The sequence below is a fragment of the Ranitomeya imitator genome, chromosome 5 (genome assembly GCF_032444005.1).
Source record: "Ranitomeya imitator isolate aRanImi1 chromosome 5, aRanImi1.pri, whole genome shotgun sequence".
Classification (NCBI taxonomy): Eukaryota; Metazoa; Chordata; class Amphibia; order Anura; family Dendrobatidae; genus Ranitomeya; species Ranitomeya imitator.
The window spans coordinates 686,198,138-686,219,408 of NC_091286.1; the positions used below are offsets into that span (position 1 = coordinate 686,198,138).

Genomic DNA, 21,271 nt, shown 5'->3' on the forward strand with positions numbered 1-21,271 from the left:
TCCTTCAAATCCAATTCATCAGCTGCCAGTCGGTGACTAGTTGGGTAGAAGCATTCTAGGCATCTGGTTTAAGGCTGAAGAACACGTGCTTTCCTTAGATGATATCAAACCACTAGCCGCATTAGAGGTTTGAGTATCTGATGAGATTTTTAACATATCATGACCAACTCGATACGACCAATGTTTTTAAAGCATATCATCCACAAGGTACTACCACGTTCCACCACATTTAGGATCATCTTCAGGTGTTATAAGCTCGATACCAGTCCAGGTGTTTTAGGTGTATGGTCAACGCCACCACTTATATACACTTTATTAGTCTTTTCGTCATTTACTAATTGCACAAAAGTGATGTTCCTCTTCTCCAATCCCATATTCCTTCCCGTCATTTCATCCTTTTTAGTGTCTTGGGGTAATAATGCGTGGAGAATGGAGGAATTTCCCTCATGAGAGATGAGACTAGTTAATTGTCTAATGCACAAAATGACTTCTCTGATTGCGATCCATGTGGTGCCATGCACAAAGTCAGGCACTGCGCCACTCCGTAGTAGTAGGTGGGGGGGGGGGATCACCGACCACGCCGGAGATGTCCTGTAAGGAGTCGAAGTGACGTTGTTTCTTACTTAGAAGAGGTAGGTGGAATAGGGTTGGTGTTCTTCTGCAAGGCAGGCAGGAAGCATGAGGGGGTGGATACGCACACTAGCAATGTGAGTGCCGGAGAGGTGGGGGAGCCTATGTGTATAAATATACCACAGAGAACGGAGAAGCAGTCACATATCAAGAGAGGTCCGGAGACTGGGAACACTCATAGAGGTAAGACTGACTGACGTAGCGCAGACTGCAGTCCCACCTGCCCAGATCTTAGAGGACTTGTCCTACAACAGGTGAATCTTTGCATGATGCACATATTTGTGTCTGTGCCCTCTTACTATGACTGCCTGGGATTTATTACCAAAGACGAGATGTAACTCTAAGAAACTTTTTTAGATTTTTGCTCATTTTGATTTTAGGGGGGATACATTTTCACTGCATCGATGGATCCGGAGCGGCAGCCTTGACACCTTGTTATATCGGGGTTATGTTAGACAGACAGCTTGCAATCTAGCCGGTAGCAATATGTCATTGTGCATTGCGCTCCCCCCCCACACTAGATTTGGAGAACAAGCAGATAAAATCCATCAATTGGATTTTAACAGGCAGGGGAAGCAAAAAAGGCGCTTTCTATGCCGCCGCTGAGTCCATAGCGATCCCGTCTGTGCACACACAGATAACACCTTGATTCCTGGCATCCATTGAGGGCAGATTATAGATTAATGCTCGGTTCCACCAAACTCACGGTGAAGGGAGCAGATAAAAGGAGGAGCACGTGGCGGCCAGGGACACCGTTGTGATGCAAATTCCTGGATGCACAAACTGGAGATGACATTGTGCTGCTGAGGAAAAGGAGCTGCTGGCTGCAGAGACACAAGGCTGGAGGTCTGGAGCTGCAGATACAGCGACCGCCAGCCCTGCGCTCACTGCAAAACTTCCTTGTGGTCTAGGGAACATGCAGCCAGTAATGGAGCAACCACACCGATAGTGGCACTTTTTTTTTTTAGTGTCTGTTTTAGCTTTTTCATATATTTTATGCCTCATATCCATTATTATGTTGCATTTTATTCATATGCTACATTTTTTGCTCATTACGGGAAAGATTATCAATTGGCATTTTTTCATTTGAATTCGTTAGTACTTTTAATGATTCCGTGTCGTTTTATATTGTAATTTCTTATTATGATTGCAATTATTATTTTATATTGATTTCTTCATTATTTTATAGGATTCCTTTTTGTTTTATATTTTTTCTTCCAATTAGTGCAATTATTATTTTATCTTGATTTATTATTTTATATTATCCATTTTGGTATTATTATTATTATTATTATTATTATTATTTTATATAGCACCATTAATTCTATGGTGCTGTACATGAGAAGGTTTTATTGCTTATTATTATTAGTAGTATTAGTGCAATTATTTTTTTAATTGATTTTTTTAATAGTATTATTTTTGGTGGTATTGCTATTTTTATTAGTAGTAGTATTAGTGCAATTATTTTTTTATTGATTTTTTAATAGTATTATTTTTGGTGGTATTGCTATTTTTATTAGTAGTAGTATTAGTGCAATTATTATTTTTTATTTTCTAGGATTCATTTTGTTTGTTTTTTTTTGCTATTAGTAGTAATATTAGTGCTTTTATTATTTTGTATTGATTTTTTTTATTTTACAATACTCATTTTGGTTTTATTACTATTATTAGTAGTAGCATTAGTGCAATTATTATGTTTTATTGATTTTTTATTTTCTAGGATTCCTTTTGGGTTTTTTGCTATTATTAGTAGTAGTATTAGTGCAATTTTTTTTAATTATTATTTTACAATATTCCTTTTGGTTTTATTGCTATTATTCTTAGTAGTAGTGGTAGTGCAATTTTTATTTTAGATTAATTATTTTATAGGATTCTTTTTTGGTTTTATATTTTATTGTTGTTGTTATTATTAGTAGTAGCTGTGATGTACTTATTATTTTACAGATATTAATTATTTTATATGATTTCTTTTTATATTTTAATTATTAATGGTGTAATTAATAATGGATATTTATTTCTCAATTATTTTATAAGTTTCCGCCTTGTTTTATGTATTATTTATTATAATGAAGGTAATATTTTTTATTTATTAATTATTTAAAATTATTTTTTTCTTGTCATATTTACATTTCTTCCTATTTTTTATATATTTATTGCATAATTGGTCTTTTCTATCATTTATTTTTTATTTTTTTTTACTATTGATATGATTCATTAGTACCTAATGGCCTTTTGCATTCATGATTATTACTGGTGATGAATCCTTTATATTTCAGTTGAAATTAGGAGTCTTAATTAGAATTTTAGAGTTTTTTCTTTTTAAAAATGATGAGTGTGTTAAAAATGTGAATATTGTACTATTTTCATTATTAAAATATTTTTTATTAGATTTTTAGCTATCATTTATCATAATTATTTAATTTATATAATAGTATTAAAATTAATTATTAATATTTGTTTTATATATTGCCCTTTGATTATTTTTGTTTTTATTAATCACTAATATTATTAAATTATTATTATTGTAGTTAGTTGACTTTGACCACTAAACACCATATGGCCAAAGTCTATCTCCTCATTGTCTTATGTCTTCACCTTCAGGTTTCTTAATGGTCAAGATTTCTCTGATCTTTTTTCTGCCATTTTTCTTCATTTCGAGCTTAAATTGACCATAGATGTAAAAGACCCCCCACCATGGACCAATGTATGGCAAGGATCACATGAGTAGATCCCTCAGTGTGCACCAATTTCCCTTGAGACATGATTTTTATTGTGGGAATTATCACTTTTTTTTGGGTTGGCCCACATGTGCTCCTCCCAAGTGATCGACCGATGGGTCAGATTTGGTAGAGACCATGTCTAGATCCCCAGATCTTGATAAAGATTGTTTGGATCCTGAATGATGATGAACTTGGCTTTGTTCTAGGGTTCTGGCTTCAAAATCTTTATCAATTTTCATTGTAGAAGTCTTGCTTAGGAAAGTTCAGTTGAGTCATCTTCTCTGAAGGTCCAAGATATGGACCTTCAGATATGTATCTAGTGAAGAATGACAAGAATAACTTGGATGTAGAGATTCCGATTGACTTGACTATTGATGATGACCAAAAGCATAAAGAGGTTGTCCACACTGGAGAAGCCCTTACTAATATCATCAACATAAAATTAAAAAAAAAACTCAATACTTAACCTGCTTCTCCGATATCAGGGTTGAAACATTGTTCTTCCGCTTTGACAAAACTGTGATGGCTGCATCCAATCAGCGGAAGCTGATTGACTGCAGCGGTCACTTGATTGTGTTTATGAAAAAGCACTGAGATCAGAGGAAAGGTGCCAATCCAAGAGGTAAGTATAGAGATTTTTTTAATTTTATGCTAAACCTTGACCGGTAGTGGACAACCCCGTTAATTTCCTGGTGAGACATAAACATTGTTTATGGTCCTCTTGTGGCAGACAATATCAGGTATTAGAGAGGTCAACCAGGACTTTTTTTTAGTATAAAAAGGCTTCTCGTCTGAGGGGAACATCATGCGCCAACTCCAGCCAATGAGTGTCCACAGCAATGGACAACACACCTCTGCCGCGGCTAGTGATTGGTTGCAGTGGTGATATGTTGGAATCAAAGAGGGGGCATCCTAAGGCAACTGGTGTAAAAAAAGAAAAGTTCAGACCAGAAAAGTTCCATTCTTAAGGAACTCTTGTTAGTCCCGTTGTCTTTATATGTTGGGTCACATTCTGGTGAGAATCTACATAAAACTTTTAGGAACTATTTCTTTCATCAGGGATTGGTCTGGATTGAACAATCACTTTTTGTTAGACCGTTTCCCACTGATTAAAGGGTGTAGGCTACTGAGATCTCTGGTGATCAGCTGTAATCAGTGAAAGAATGTAGCAGCAAGTGTTCCATTTCTCTACAGCACTCCCGCAGGGGAAGTGAGGTATTACATGGCTCCTATTGAAATTACTAAGCTGCACTCAAAGAGAGATGTTGCCTGGCGTAAAACACAATAATGTTTGGCATACTACAATAGAGGGTACATGAAAAAGAATTAATGAAGGAGAATACCTTAATTAAGAAACCCCTCTGATTAACGGCAAATCAGAGCAGAAGGCAGCAGCGTATAATAGTGCAGCAGAGCGTTCTCATCATATTAAAGGGGAATGCAATCACAGCCTACGCCCAGCATAAAGGGCTGATACCAGAGAACAATAGATTGACTTCATTGGCCCTACAGTCAGTCTTTCCACCAGCAGGAATGGCTGATATACAGGACAATAGATTGATTTCATCTGTCCTTAAGGTACCTTCACACTGAACAACTTAACAACGATATCGCTAGCGATCCGTGATGTTGCAGCGTCCTGGTTACCAGTGTAAATGTAAAAAAAACCAAACACTACATACTTACATTCCGGTGTCTGACGCGTCCCCCGGCGTTCTGCTTCCCTGCACTGTGTCAGCGCCAGCTGGCCGTAAAGCACAGTGGTGACGTCACCGCTCTGCTTTACGGCCGGCGCTTACACAGTGCAGGGAAGCAGAGCGCCGGGGGACAGACACCGGAATGTAAGTATGTAGTGTTTGTTTTTTTTTACATTTACACTGGTAACCAGGGTAAACATTGGGTTACTAAGCGCGGCCCTGCGCCTAGTAACCCGATGTTTACCCTGGTTACCAGGGGACTTCGTATAGTTGGTCGCTGGAGAGCGGTCTGTGTGACAGCTCTCCAGCGACCACACAGCGACGCTGCAGCGATCGGCATCGTTGTCTAGATCGCTGCAGCGTCGCTAAATGTGACGGTACCTTTAGTCTCTCCCCAATCTAAATGACTGACTAACAAAGGACAATAGATTATTTTAATCTTTCCTATAGTCAATCTCTTCTAGCTGATAACAGAGGACAATAGCTTGTTTTCAGCCGACGTGTAGTCAATCAAAAAAGGGGCTGATATCAGGGGAAAAACAGATTGCATTTAATAAAGTACATATTTCCCCATGAAATATGACAGCTATGTCCTCCCGCTCAGACGGCGCGTCGCCCTGTGGTCTCCTGGGTGGTATCTGCCTCCTGACCCTCACACATGGCGCAGACGCCCTCATTATGTCCACAAACCATGTATCTGCGGGAGACTGTGCACGCACTGTTACATGCATTAATGCCGCCATTCAAAGCTGAGCAATTTAGGAGAAAATTGTATTCAGAAGTTATTGGGAAAATTTAGCAAATTGCAAATTGAAAAAAAAAAGAGGATTAACCCTTTCCTGACTGCACAGAAAAGTAATATTAATCTTGGTGGGATAAGAGTGTCTGGATTTGCAGCTGCTGCACCTTTAGGCTCCATATTAGTAGATCGTGACCAGGTCCTGACGCCATCAGAACATGGCACGGATAGAACTGTCAGATGGTGCATGAAGTCGCGCTGTCTCATACCCAAATAATAATGTCCACAGGGTGACCAGAATAGCAGCATAGCTTGCAATACCAAAAATGTAAATAATAGCGCCATGCGGTGCTCGGGTAACACTGTGCTATGCAGTGTTTGCATAAAATTTACCATAAATTGTGCAAATGTGTTCCCTCAATTACCCAATCACTCACCCATCTACCATGATGGCGTTGGTGACATAGTGCACATGTTTTCGTTACTTTTTTTTAAAACACTTTCCGAATCTTGAAGTGGTTTAAAGACCTAATATATACAGTGGGGGAAATAAGTATTTGACCCCTTGCTGATTTTGTAAGTTTGCCCACTGACAAAGACATGAACAGTCTATAATTTTAAGGGTCGGTTCATTTTAACATTGAGAGATAGAATATCAAAAATGAAATCGCGAAAATCACTTTTATAAACTTAACAAATTTATACATATACTAGATGGTGGCCCGATTCTAACGCATCGGGTATTCTAGAATATGCATGTCCACGTAGTATATTGCCCAGTCACGTAGTATATTGCCCAGCCACGAAGTATATTGCCCAGTTACATAGTACATTGCCCAGTTACGTAGTATATTGCCCAGCCACGCAGTACAGTATATTGCCCAGTTACGAAGTATATTGCCCAGCCACGTAGTATATTGCCCAGCCACGTAGTATATTGCCCAGTTACGTAGTATATTGCCCAGCCACGCAGTACAGTATATTGCCCAGTTACGAAGTATATTGCCCAGCCACGTAGTATATTGCCCAGCCACGTAGTATATTGCCCAGTTACATAGTATATTGCCCAGTTACGTAGTATATTGCCCAGCCACGTAGTATATTGCCCAGCCACGTAGTATATTGCCCAGTTACATAGTATATTGCCCAGTTACGTAGTATATTGCCCAGCCACGTAGTATATTGCCCAGCCACGTAGTACAGTATATTGCCCAGCCACGTAGTATATTGCCCAGCCACGGAGCATATTGCCCAGTTACATAGTATATTGCCCAGTTACGTAGTATATTGCCCAGCCATGTAGTATATTGCCCAGCCACGTAGTATATTGCCCAGCCACGTAGTACAGTATATTGCCCAGTTACGAAGTATATTGCCCAGTTACGTAGTATATTGCCCAGTTACGTAGTATATTGCCCAGTTACGTAGTATATTGCCCAGCTACGTAGTATATTGCCCAGCCACGTAGTACAGTATATTGCCCAGTTACGTAGTATATTGCCCAGCCACAAAGTATATTGCCCAGCCACATAGTATATTGCCCAGTTATGTAGTATATTGCACAGCCCACGTAGTATATTGCCCAGTTATGTAGTATATTGCCCAGTCACATAGTATATTGCCCAGTCACGTAGTATATTGCCCAGTCACATAGTATATTGCCCAGTGACGTAGTATATTGCCCAGCCACGTAGTATATTGCTCAGACACGTAGTATATTGCCCAGTTACGTAGTATATTGCCCAGTCACGTAGTATATTGCCCAGCCACGTAGTATATTGCCCAGTCACGTAGTATATTGCCCAGTCACATAGTATATTGCTCAGTCACATAGTATATTGCCCAGTTACGTAGTATATTGCCCAGTCACATAGTATATTGCCCAGTCACGTAGTATATTGCCCAGCCACATAGTATATTGCCCAGTTATGTAGTATATTGCACAGCCCACGTAGCATATTGCCCAGCCAAGTAGTATATTGCCCAGTTACGTAGCATATTGCCCAGTCACATTGTATATTGCCCAGACACATAGTATATTGCCCAGTTACGTAGTATATTGCCCAGTCACGTAGTATATTGCCCAGCCACGTAGTATATTGCCCAGCCACGTAGTATATTGCCCAGTCACGTAGTATATTGCCCAGTCACATAGTATATTGCTCAGTCACATAGTATATTGCCCAGTTACGTAGTATATTGCCCAGTTACATAGTATATTGCCCAGTCACATAGTATATTGCCCAGTCACGTAGTATATTGCCCAGCCACATAGTATATTGCCCAGTTATGTAGTATATTGCACAGCCCACGTAGCATATTGCCCAGCCAAGTAGTATATTGCCCAGTTACGTAGCATATTGCCCAGTCACATAGTATATTGCCCAGACACATAGTATATTGCCCAGTTACGTAGTATATTGCCCAGTCACGTAGTATATTGCCCAGTGACGTAGTATATTGCCCAGACACATAGTATATTGCCCAGTTACGTAGTATATTGCCCAGTCACGTAGTATATTGCCCAGTGACGTAGTATACTGCCCAGCCACGTAGTATATTGCCCAGTCATGTAGTATATTGCCCAGTCACGTAGTATATTGCCCAGTGACGTAGTATATTGCCCAGACACATAGTATATTGTCCAGTCACGTAGTATATTGCCCAGACACATAGTATATTGCCCAGTCACGTAGTATATTGCCCAGCCACATAGTATATTGCCCAGTCACGTAGTATATTGCCCAGTGACGTAGTATATTGCCCAGACACATAGTATATTGCCCAGTCACGTAGTATATTGCCCAGCCACGTAGTATATTGCCCAGTCACGTAGTATACAGCACAGAGCCACGTAGTATATTGCACAGCGATGTAGTTTACAGCATAGAGCCATGTAGTATATTGCCCAGTCACGTAGTATATTGCCCAGTCACGTAGTATACAGCACAGAGCCACGTAGTATATTGCCCAGTCATGTAGTATATTGCCCAGCCACGTAGTATATTGCCCAGTCATGTAGTATATTGCCCAGTGACGTAGTATCTAGTTTGTTATCTAGTTTCTGTAGTGTAGTGGTTATCACGTTCGCTTTACACGCGAAAGGTCTCCGGTTCGATCCCGGGCAGAAGCATGCGGTTTCTCTTTATTTAGATCACAAGTGTATATTGTTGATGTAATCAGCATCATTTTATCTGGGTATTTATTATAATGGAATATAGGCTGAACTGGATGGACAAATGTCTTTTTTCGGCCTTACTAACTATGTTACTATGTTACTATGTATATTGCCCAGACACATAGTATATTGTCCAGTCACGTAGTATATTGCCCAGACACATAGTATATTGCCCAGTCACGTAGTATATTGCCCAGTCACGTAGTATACAGCACAGAGCCACGTAGTATATTGCACAGCGATGTAGTTTACAGCATAGAGCCACGTAGTATATTGCCCAGCCACGTAGTACAGTATATTGCCCAGTTACGAAGTATATTGCCCAGTTACGTAGTATATTGCCCAGTTACGTAGTATATTGCCCAGTTACGTAGTATATTGCCCAGCTACGTAGTATATTGCCCAGCCACGTAGTACAGTATATTGCCCAGTTACGTAGTATATTGCCCAGCCACAAAGTATATTGCCCAGCCACATAGTATATTGCCCAGTTATGTAGTATATTGCACAGCCCACGTAGTATATTGCCCAGTTATGTAGTATATTGCCCAGTCACATAGTATATTGCCCAGTCACGTAGTATATTGCCCAGTCACATAGTATATTGCCCAGTGACGTAGTATATTGCCCAGCCACGTAGTATATTGCTCAGACACGTAGTATATTGCCCAGTTACGTAGTATATTGCCCAGTCACGTAGTATATTGCCCAGCCACGTAGTATATTGCCCAGTCACGTAGTATATTGCCCAGTCACATAGTATATTGCTCAGTCACATAGTATATTGCCCAGTTACGTAGTATATTGCCCAGTTACATAGTATATTGCCCAGTCACATAGTATATTGCCCAGTCACGTAGTATATTGCCCAGCCACATAGTATATTGCCCAGTTATGTAGTATATTGCACAGCCCACGTAGCATATTGCCCAGCCAAGTAGTATATTGCCCAGTTACGTAGCATATTGCCCAGTCACATAGTATATTGCCCAGACACATAGTATATTGCCCAGTTACGTAGTATATTGCCCAGTCACGTAGTATATTGCCCAGCCACGTAGTATATTGCCCAGCCACGTAGTATATTGCCCAGTCACGTAGTATATTGCCCAGTCACATAGTATATTGCTCAGTCACATAGTATATTGCCCAGTTACGTAGTATATTGCCCAGTTACATAGTATATTGCCCAGTCACATAGTATATTGCCCAGTCACGTAGTATATTGCCCAGCCACATAGTATATTGCCCAGTTATGTAGTATATTGCACAGCCCACGTAGCATATTGCCCAGCCAAGTAGTATATTGCCCAGTTACGTAGCATATTGCCCAGTCACATAGTATATTGCCCAGACACATAGTATATTGCCCAGTTACGTAGTATATTGCCCAGTCACGTAGTATATTGCCCAGTGACGTAGTATATTGCCCAGACACATAGTATATTGCCCAGTGACGTAGTATATTGCCCAGTCACATAGTATATTGCCCAGACACATAGTATATTGCCCAGTTACGTAGTATATTGCCCAGCCACGTAGTATATTGCCCAGTTACGTAGTATATTGCCCAGTCACGTAGTATATTGCCCAGTGACGTAGTATATTGCCCAGTCACGTAGTATATTGCCCAGTGACGTAGTATATTGCCCAGACACATAGTATATTGCCCAGTTACGTAGTATATTGCCCAGTCACGTAGTATATTGCCCAGTGACGTAGTATACTGCCCAGCCACGTAGTATATTGCCCAGTCATGTAGTATATTGCCCAGTCACGTAGTATATTGCCCAGTGACGTAGTATATTGCCCAGACACATAGTATATTGTCCAGTCACGTAGTATATTGCCCAGACACATAGTATATTGCCCAGTCACGTAGTATATTGCCCAGCCACATAGTATATTGCCCAGTCAAGTAGTATATTGCCCAGTGACGTAGTATATTGCCCAGACACATAGTATATTGCCCAGTCACGTAGTATATTGCCCAGCCACGTAGTATATTGCCCAGTCACGTAGTATACAGCACAGAGCCACGTAGTATATTGCACAGCGATGTAGTTTACAGCATAGAGCCATGTAGTATATTGCCCAGTCACGTAGTATATTGCCCAGCCACGTAGTATATTGCCCAGTCACGTAGTATACAGCACAGAGCCACGTAGTATATTGCCCAGTCATGTAGTATATTGCCCAGCCACGTAGTATATTGCCCAGTCACGTAGTATATTGCCCAGTGACGTAGTATACTGCCCAGCCACGTAGTATATTGCCCAGTCATGTAGTATATTGCCCAGTGACGTAGTATATTGCCCAGACACATAGTATATTGCCCAGTCACGTAGTATATTGCCCAGCCACGTAGTATATTGCCCAGTCACGTAGTATACAGCACAGAGCCACGTAGTATATTGCACAGCGATGTAGTTTACAGCATAGAGCCACGTAGTATATTGCCCAGTCATGTAGTATATTGCCCAGCCACGTATGTCCCAGGTTAAAAAATTTTAAATAAACATATCCTCACCTTCCGAGGGAGCCCTTGTAGTCATGTCGCCTGTGTGCGGTGCACTCGGCAGCTTCCGGTCCCAAGGTTGGTAGCGCAGGACCCGTGATGACGTCGCAGTCACATGACCGTGATGTCATGGCAGGTCCTTGTCGCATACCATCCTTGCCACCGGAACCTGCCGCTTGCATGGAGCGGTTACTGGAGCGTCGCGAGGAGTGGGAAAGGTGGCAGAAGGTGATTATATAATGATTTTTAATTTTTTTAATTATTTTTAACATTAGATCCTTTTACTATTGACGTTGCATAGGCAGCATCAATAGTAAAAACTTGGTCACATAGGGTTAATAGTGGCGGTAACGGAGTGAGTTACCCGTGGCATAGCGCAGTCCGTTACCGCTGGCATTAACCCTGTGTGAGCGGTGACTGCGGGGAGTATGGAGCGGGCACTGACTGTGGAGAGGAAGGAGCGGCCATGTTGCCGCTGGACTGCACCCGTCGCTGATTGGTCGTGGCAATGGTCGTGGGCGTTTTGCCACGACCAATCAGCGACTTGGAATCATGACAGACAAAGGCCGCGACCAATGAATATCCGTGACAGACAGAAGGACAGACGGAAGTGACCCTTAGACAATTATATGGTAGATATGTATAAATGATATACTTTATTAGATATGATATAATTTATTTGCATTTTGCAGTGAGAAATAAGTATTTGATCCCTCTGGCAAACAAGACTTAATACTTGGTGGCAAAACCTTTGTTGGCAAGCGCAGCAGTCAGACGTTTTTTGTAGTTGATGATGAGGTTTGCGCACATGTCAGGAGGAATTCTGCTCCACTCCTCTTTGCAGATCATCTCTAAATCATTGTCGCATGTCAGAGGCTGTTGCTTGGCAACTCGGAGCTTCAACTCCCTTCATAAGTTCTCTATGGGATCGAGGTCTGGAGACTGGCTAGGCCACTCCATGACCTTAATGTGCTTCTTTTTGAGCCACTCCTTTGTTGCCTTGGCTGTATGTTTTGGGTCATTGTCTTGCTGGAAGACCCAGCCACAACCCATTTTTAATGTCCTGGCGGATGGAAGGGGGTTGTCACTCAGGATTTTACAGTATATGGCTCCATCCATTCTCCAATTGATGCGGTGAAGTAGTCCTGTGCCCTTAGAAGAGAAACACCCTAATACATAATGTTTTCCCCTCCATGCTTGACAGTGGGGATGGTGTTCTTGGGTCATAGGCAGCATTTCTCTTCCTCCAAACACGGCGAATTGAGTTAATGCCAAAGAGCTCAATTTTTGTCCCATCTGACCACAGCACCTTCTCCCAATCACTCACAGAATCATCCAGATGTTCATTGGCAAACTTCTTGAGCAGGGGGACCTTGCAGGCACTGCAGGATTTTAAACCTTTATGGCGTAATATGTTACCAATGGTTTTCAAGTTCCCCTTGTGTAATTTTAGGCTGATCTCTCACCTTCCTCCTGATCAAGGATACCCCACAAGGTGAGATTTTGCATGGTGCCCCAGATCGATGTCGATTGACAGTCATTTTGTATTTCTTCCATTTTCTTACTATTGCACCAACAGTTGTTTCCTTCTCACCCAGCGTCTTACTTATGGTTTTGTAGCCCATTCAAGCTCTGTGCAGGTCTATGATCTTGTCCCTGACATCCTTATAAAGCTCTTTGGTCTTGCCCATGTTGTAGAGGTCAGAGTCTGACAGATTAATTGAGTCTGTGGACAGGAGTCTTTTGTAAAGGTGACTATGTTAGACAGCTGTCTGTAATGTAGGTAACGAGCTGATTAGGAGTCTAACTGGTCTGCAAGAGGCAGAACTCTTAATGGTTGGTGGGGGATCAAATACTTAAATATCACTGGAAAATGCAAATAAATTTATATAATTTGTACAATGCGATTTTCTGGATTTTATTTTTTATGTTCTATCTCTCAATGTTAAAACTAACCTACCCTTAAAATTATAGACTTTTCTTTTTTTTTTGTCAATGGGCAAACTTAAAAAATCAGCAAGGGATCAAATACGTATTTCCCCCACTGTATATCCTTCAGGGCGACTTCGTTTCGAAGCTGCCCACTCTTTATAGGAAAAAGACATCAGTGGCGAAGCCGCAGTAAAACTGATAGAAAAGCCACTCAGGAAAAAGACAGACGGCTTTTCCTTGAAGCGGCTTCGCCGAGAAAATCCACGGTGGCACCGCCATCGGAATTAAGTTGTGTGCACATACCCTCCATGTATATCTGACTGTTGTCAACTGTCTTGGATCTGCCGGAGGTTTAATGTGTGAGGAGACCACATGGCTTCTCCCCAAAATAGGATGTCAGAGGACAAAATGGTCGAGCAGTCTGAAATTTAATGCCTGAACCTTTTGTTCTTCAGGAATGTCAGTGTCACTTTTCTATTTTTGTGTCCTGTGGTCGTTAGTGTGTTTTTTGGGTTTTTTTTTGCTCCAAATTCCTCAAATTCATGCAAGAAGTGAACACATATTATACAGACCTTAAAAAGGTATAAGTTAAAAGATGAGTAAGGTGCAAAGGAAAACAGGAAAGCAAACAACCAAAAAATAGGCAAAAAATGTACAAATGCAACAATGAAGGTGTTGTAGACACTATTATCTGACAAGGAGGTGTGGCCTTGCTTAAAAAGGGAGGTGGTTTATTGGAAAGCGGTTTGGGCTTTTTTGTGACCAAATGCACCAAACAATATGAGAAAATTTTGGAGCAAATTTGTCACAAAGCAAATAAAAGCAAATGACCCAAAAGGAAGGACATTGTAGAGCCTTTGCTTCTTTATTGAGCCTTGGTGACCCTGTGATAAAATCTTAGCTCCATACCTGCTTGGAGCAGTTGTTGACGGTTCAAGATGCCACATAGATGAGCCTGAGATGATGCGTGGTAATTGGTCGATATCAGTATTTCCTAGCTGGTTAATCCCAAAGATTTGGCGGTCAAGTTAATGGACTATTATGAAGTCTTATTAAGTGGGATGGAATAAGTTGCCAAAGTTAGCTCTGGTATGAGCAACTAGAGTTACCAAAAGATTCTCTGAGGGCCCGTATTCCTGCACAATAGTGGGCCAAAAAGGTCCATCAGAAGACAACCCCATTTGGAGGTGACTTTGGAGAAGTCACTTACCACTAGGGTCTACTATCAGACGATCCAATAATAATTAGAGAGGAGCAAATCGAATTAATCAAATTCATGTGAAAATTTTATTTGGATTTGAACAATTTGCGATTTCCTTCACCTAAATTAGCTGCTAAGTGGTTGTACCGATTTTTTAAAGTGCACGTCTTTGGCAAGAGCTTGATTCATGGAGGGCACAGGTTGTTCAACGCCAACGGTTTGTCTTTAAGCAAATTCAGGAAGAAAACTAACTTTTTAGTGCCACCCATTAAGGCCTCCACCAAAGGTCTCACATCCAAACAATCAGTACTAGAGATAGAAGAATCGATTTGCAGGACTCCGGTCCAGCGGGCCGGGTCAGTAATCTGTGACTGTTGGACGGCGTTTTCAGCTTTTAGCCCAGCAAATCAAAAGAAGAGTCAGGAATGCCAGGAGGCAAGGAGATTTGCAGGCCTCCGGTCTAGCAATCACGGACTACTGACCTAGCCAATGAACTGGAGTCCTGCAAATATATTCTCCCATCTCTAATCTGATGTGGAGAAGACATTGGTGTTCCAAGTTCTAATAAAGGGTTGAAAATTGATTTAAAGAGTAGCTAGCCTACCACCGATGGCTGGTGCTAGACTGCCAACTTTCTTCCTCTTGGAGGTGAGTTCATTTGCATATATTTTTCCCAGAGAGAATAACTTGGTCTATAATTCTCCCAAAGCCAGCTGGCTGTCCCCTTAGATCCATTTTCGCGCACTGGATCAAGAGTATATGAGGCAGTATGAGAAAATAAGACAGGGAATCCTTGTATCTCTGGTAATTCCAATGGTGATGTTCAGTTGTCCCTCCTAACCCTACATCTATAGGGTGAGCACTGGAGCCAACAATGTGGCCCATGTGATTTACTGGTGTTATGGTTAATGTTTTATAATATTGGTGGAGATGTTCTTCGTTCTTCATAATTATCTTTACAGCTTCTTTCCTAGATGAGAATTTGCTTTACCATCTTGTAGCTGCTGATTGGCATTGAGCTGAATCGGTGATACATCTCTTTCTTTATGATTTCCTTTTCGGATACAATTCTCTATTATATTTTAAGGAGATGTTTGCCCTGGAGCTTTATGTTTTGGGGTTTTTTGATCGCTATGAAAGTCGTCAAATATTTCCAGTTTACAACATACATATGAGAGGAATAGATAATTATATAGCATCTATATTCTGAGATATCTGTATTATCTTTAAGAAGATACCCCATTGGAAGATGGCACATACTCTTGGTGAGAGTACAATATTAGCAGTTACACACAGTATTGAGGCACAGAACTTGGTGGTTACACACAGTATGGAGGCAAAGAGTTTGGTGGTTTCACATAGTATTGGGGAGCACAACTTGGCTGTCACACACAGTGTTAAGGTACTGAACATGGCAGTTACACATAGTATTGAGGCACAGAGCTTGGCAATTACACGGAATCAGTAATACGGCCGATTGCTTGATGGTTCCACACAGTAATGAGGCACAAAATGTGTCTGTTACCTTCAGTGTTGAGACACAGAGCTTTCTAGCTATATATAGTATTGGGACGCGGAACTTGGTAGTTACACATAGTAGTAAGGTTCGGGGCTTGGCAGGTGCACATAGCATAGAGGTACATAACTTGGTGGTTACAAATAGTATTGAGGCAAAGAGCTTGGTGGTTATACAAAGTATTGTGGCACAAAACTTGAATCTTTACATACAGTATTGATGCACAGAGCTTGTCGGTTACATATGGATTTAAGGAATAGCACTTGACTATTACACATAGCATTAAGGCACAGAGCTTTGTGGTTACACAAAGTATTACGGCACAAAGCTTGATGGCTATACATGGTATTAAGGCACAAAGCTTGATGGCTATACATAGTATTAAGGCACAAAGCTTGATGGCTATACATAGTATTAAGGCACAAAGCTTGATGGCTATACATGGTATTAAGGCACAAAGCTTGATGGCTATACATAGTATTAAGGCACAAAGCTTGATGGCTATACATAGTATTAAGGCACAAAGCTTGTTGGTTACACATAGTATTAAGGCACAAAGCTTGTTGGTTACACATAATATTAAGGCACAAAGCTTGTTGGTTACATATAGTATTGAGGCACAAAGCTTGTTGGTTAATACACATAGTATTAAGGCACAAAGCTTGATGGCTATACATAGTATTAAGGCACAAAGCTTGATGGCTATACATAGTATTAAGGCACAAAGCTTGTTGGTTAATACACATAGTATTAAGGCACAAAGCTTGTTGGTTACACTTAGTATTAAGGCACAAATCTTGATGGTTACACATAGTAATTAGGTCACAAAGCTTGATGGTTATACATAGTATTAAGGCACAAAGCTTGATGGTTATACATAGTATTAAGGCACAAAACTTGAATGTTACACAGTGTTAAGTTACATATATCTCCTTACAGCTCTGAAAGAGCTGTAATATGGTTGCATGCATGAGGCCTTTAAGTGGTCGTTTCATTAGAGGAAACCCATTTGCTTAGCTCATGGCACCCACAAAAACAGTTGATTTTGCCAGTGTAAAATAGTCCCATGTCGTGTTACATGGCAGAAATTTTGTCTTTGAGAATCATATTCTGCAAAAATGAACAAATACACATAAATGTGTCTTCATCCATGTCAGCAAGCTAAATCATCCGTGCCCCTACCCATCTCAACATAGAGTTAGTCCCATAATTAAGAAATCAATCTCTGACACCATAGACTTCCTTTTCGTGACCCGCGTTGCCCTCGCTGTGCTTCATTCTGCCAAGTCTAATGACGTCCGGAGCTAATGTCCTGAGACATTTACATCATTCTCCCTGTGATTAACATTCACTCTCCCTCTACGCGAGTCCACCATGGATAATGGCCTACATGAATATCCAGCAATGAAGAGCATCCTGGAACTGGTGAACTGCATCGGTCAACGCTTAGCTAACAGAATTACAGACGTGACATCTTTCATCGAGCTGCAGATTATTTTAACATTTCTTTCCGTGATCACAGAGTTAAGTAAAGCGGAGCATTTCTGAATTCATCGCAATCTTAGAGTTGACCACATTATCCAGAGAAGGAGGCACGCCTAGATTTGCAACAAAGGCATCCCTGCTCTTTCATACGCCACAGCTGCCAATAGGAAAGGTTATTAATGTCTGCCCAGCAAGAGATAATGAAATAATAGTATAAAGGGAATGAAGATGCCACCTCCATTCATTCGACAATCTGAGAACATTCCCTCAAAAATAATACTACAGAGGAGATGACTAACGAACATTCGTCTTTGTGATATTTTGTCTTTTCCATCTTTGTTCCTTTCGGTTTGTTGACCCATGTAAAAAAAAAATTTTATTTTACAATACAGAAATTGCCAACAAGCTGCTGTTGACCGATCAATTGTCCTCATATGTTTCTATTTCGTAATCTAGGGGGTAATGGTGTCCTGCTGCGTATGTACTGTAGGTCTTTAGAAGGGTTGTCTACGCGATAAATAAATCAATGACCTATGGACTGTAGGTCTTTAGAGGCGTCATCTACGCGATAAAGAAATCGATGACCTATGGACTGTAGGTCTTCAAAGAGGTCATCTACGCAATAAAGAAATCGATGATTTATGGACTGTAGGTCTTCAGATGGGTCATCTATGCGATAAAGAAATTGATGACCTATGGATGTAGGCCTTTGGAGGGGTCATCTATGCGATATATCAATGACCTATGGACTATAGTCCTTTAGAGGGATCGTCTACACGATAAAGAAATCGACCTATGGACTCTGGGTCTTTAGAGTGGTCATCTACGTGATTAATAAATCAATGACTTATGGACTGTAGGTCCTTAGAGTGGTCATCTATGCGATAAATAAATCAATGACCTATGGACTGCAGATCTTTAAAGGGGTCATCTACTCGATAAATAAATTGATGACCTATGTACTCTAGGTCTTTAGAGTAGTCGTCTACACGATAAAAAAATCGGTGACCTATGGACTGTGGGTCTTTAGAGGGGTCATCTACGCGATAAAGAAATTAATGACCTATGGACTGTAGGTCTTTAGAGGAGTCGTCTCCGCGATACAAAAATTGATGACCTATGGACTGTGGGTCTTTAGAGGGTTCATCTACGCGATAAAGAAATTGATGACCTATGGACTATAGGTCTTTAAAGGGGTCGTCTACACAATACAGAAATCAATTACCTAACTTTTGTTATCTATTGGACTGGGGGGAAAAACGAGCGCTGAATTTGTCAATCTCTGCCAATGAAGAACGTGGAGGTCGGCATGCTCAATCACCACCTCATTTGGATGGAGCTTTGTTGACCCTGTTATTGGGATCATTGGGGAACCCAAGAACAAAAATGGTCCCCCATATTATGGCTTAAGTTCACCAAATCAGCTCTCAACTCTGACTTACAGTGAACCAAGGCGTGGACCTCCCTCTAAAATGTCTGTGCCCCAATAACCTTCCTTGGTTAGATAGATGGCAACAAGAAAGAGGTTTATTGTGTTTTGTATATTTAAAGATGATAAAGTTGAGCACATAAGGAGCTTTGCATGGCCTAAAAGTCTCTTTAACCCACAGAGGCCAAATCAGATCTCATGCTTTGCACTGATGAGGAACGATCACCTCAGAACATGAGTTTGCGAATTGAGATTTTGGTTTCATTTTAATCCGTAGTCTTGTAGCAAGATTCATTAAAAGGTCAATATTGACTTTTACGATTACTACCTCCATTAGGTGGCACTAGAGTTCCTGTCCTCTTCCTCTCTGGAGAGGCAATTTGCAAAATTTAGGAAAACATTTTGTGCTGCCCTGGTTCTGCGTCTAGTCTCATCCTCTGTGGCACAAAGACGAGGGCAATCTTTACTTCTTTGTCTGCCATCCTCGATTCGGCATCCTCAGGTATTGACTAAGCTCCATGAAGTCATGACTAAGCCTCAAAAAACATCAAGACATTGCAGAGGCTAGAAAATGCCACAAGTGGCCCAGATGCCGGGCTGAGGATGCCAGATATAGACTGCACTGGTCCAGGTGTCTCGAAGGACAAAACTAGATGCTAGAGCCTAGACTAGGGTAGAATTAATCTTTTTCTCTTAACCCTAACTGAGTTTTATACACTGCTCAAAAAAATAAAGAGAACATTAAACTCCCACATCCTAGATATCACTGAATGACATATTACAGTTGTAAATCTTTATTCATTACATAGCGGAATGTGTTCGGAACAATAAAAACTAAAAATGATCAACGAGAATCACAATTAATATCCCTCGAAGCTCTGGAGCTGGAATGATGCTCAAAATCAAAGTGGAAAATTAAGTTACAGGCTGATCCAACTTCAGTGGAAATGCCTCATGACAAGGAAATGATGCTCAGTATTGTGTGTGGCCTCCATGTGCCTGTATGATCTCGCTACAATGCCTGGGCATGCTCCTGATGAGGCGTCTGATGGTCTCCTGAGAGATCTCTTCCCAGACCTGGACTAAAGCATCCGCCAACTCCTGGACAGTCTGTGGTGCATCGTGATGTTGGTGGATGGAGCGAGACATGATGTCACAGATGTGCTCAATCGGATTCAGGTCTGGGGAACAGGCGAGCCAGTCCATAGCTTCAGTGCCTTCATCTTGCAGGATCTGCTGACACACTCCAGCCACATGAGGTCTGGCATTGTCCTGCATTAGGAGGAACCCAGGGCCAACTGCACCAGCATATGGTCTCACAAGGGGTCTGAGGATCTCATCTAGGTACCTAATGGCAGTCAGGCTACCTCTGGTGAGCACATGGAGGGCTGTGCGGCCCCCCAAAGAAATGCCACCCCACACCATTACTGACCCAATGCCAAACCGGTCATGCTGAAGGATGTTGCAGGCAGCAGATCGCTCTCCATGGCGTCTCCAGACTCTGGCACGTCTGTCACATGTGCTCAGTGTGAACCTGCTTTCATCTGTGCAGAGCACAGAGCGCCAGTGGCGAATTTGCCAATCCTGAATTTCTGTGGCAAATGCCAAGCATCCTGCATGGTGTTGGGCTGTGAGCACAACCCCCATCTGTGGACGTTGGGCACTCAGACCATCCTCATGGATTTGGTTTCTAACCATTTGTGCAGACACATGCACATTTGTGGCCTGCTGGAGGTCATTTTGCAGGGCTCTGGCAGTGCTCCTCCTGTTCCTCCTTGCACAAAGGCTGAGCTAGTGGTCCTGCTGCTGGGTTGTTGCCCTCTTACGGCCCCCTCCACGTCTCCTGGTGTACTGGCCTGTTTCCTGGTAGCGCCTCCAGCCTCTGGACACTACGCTGACAGACACAGCAAACCTTCTTGCCACAGCTCGCATTGATGTGCCATCCTGGATGAGCTGCACTACCTGAGCCACTTGTGTGGGTTGTAGAGTCCGTCTCATGCTACCACGAGTGTGAAAGCACAACCAACATTCAAAAGTGACCAAAACATCAGCCAGAAAGCATTGGTACTGAGATGTGGTCTGTGGTCCCCACCTGCAGAACGGCTCCTTTATTGAGGGGGTCTTGATAATTGCCAATTATTTCCATCTGTTTTCTATTCCATTTGCACAACAGCATGTGATATTGATTGTCAATCAGTGTGGCTTCCTAAGTGGACAGTTTGATTT

The 21,271-nt window shown here is 41.5% G+C and overlaps 1 protein-coding gene and 1 non-coding gene across 3 annotated transcripts in view; both read left to right on the forward strand.

The window, feature by feature from the left end:
- Positions 1 to 649: 649 nt before the first annotated feature.
- PNOC (prepronociceptin) overlaps positions 650 to 21,271 on the forward strand; it is a 148,454-nt gene continuing 127,832 nt past the window's right edge. The window contains exon 1 of one of the 2 annotated variants that reach the window (XM_069728412.1): positions 650 to 813. The gene's annotated coding sequence lies outside the window, so the exon portion shown is untranslated. Of the gene's footprint in view, positions 885 to 21,271 lie in introns of both variants that reach the window. The other variant, XM_069728413.1, reaches the window with a different exon arrangement.
- On the forward strand, positions 8,847 to 8,919 carry TRNAV-UAC (transfer RNA valine (anticodon UAC)). The gene has a single exon. It is a non-coding gene; the product is annotated as a tRNA-Val (tRNA).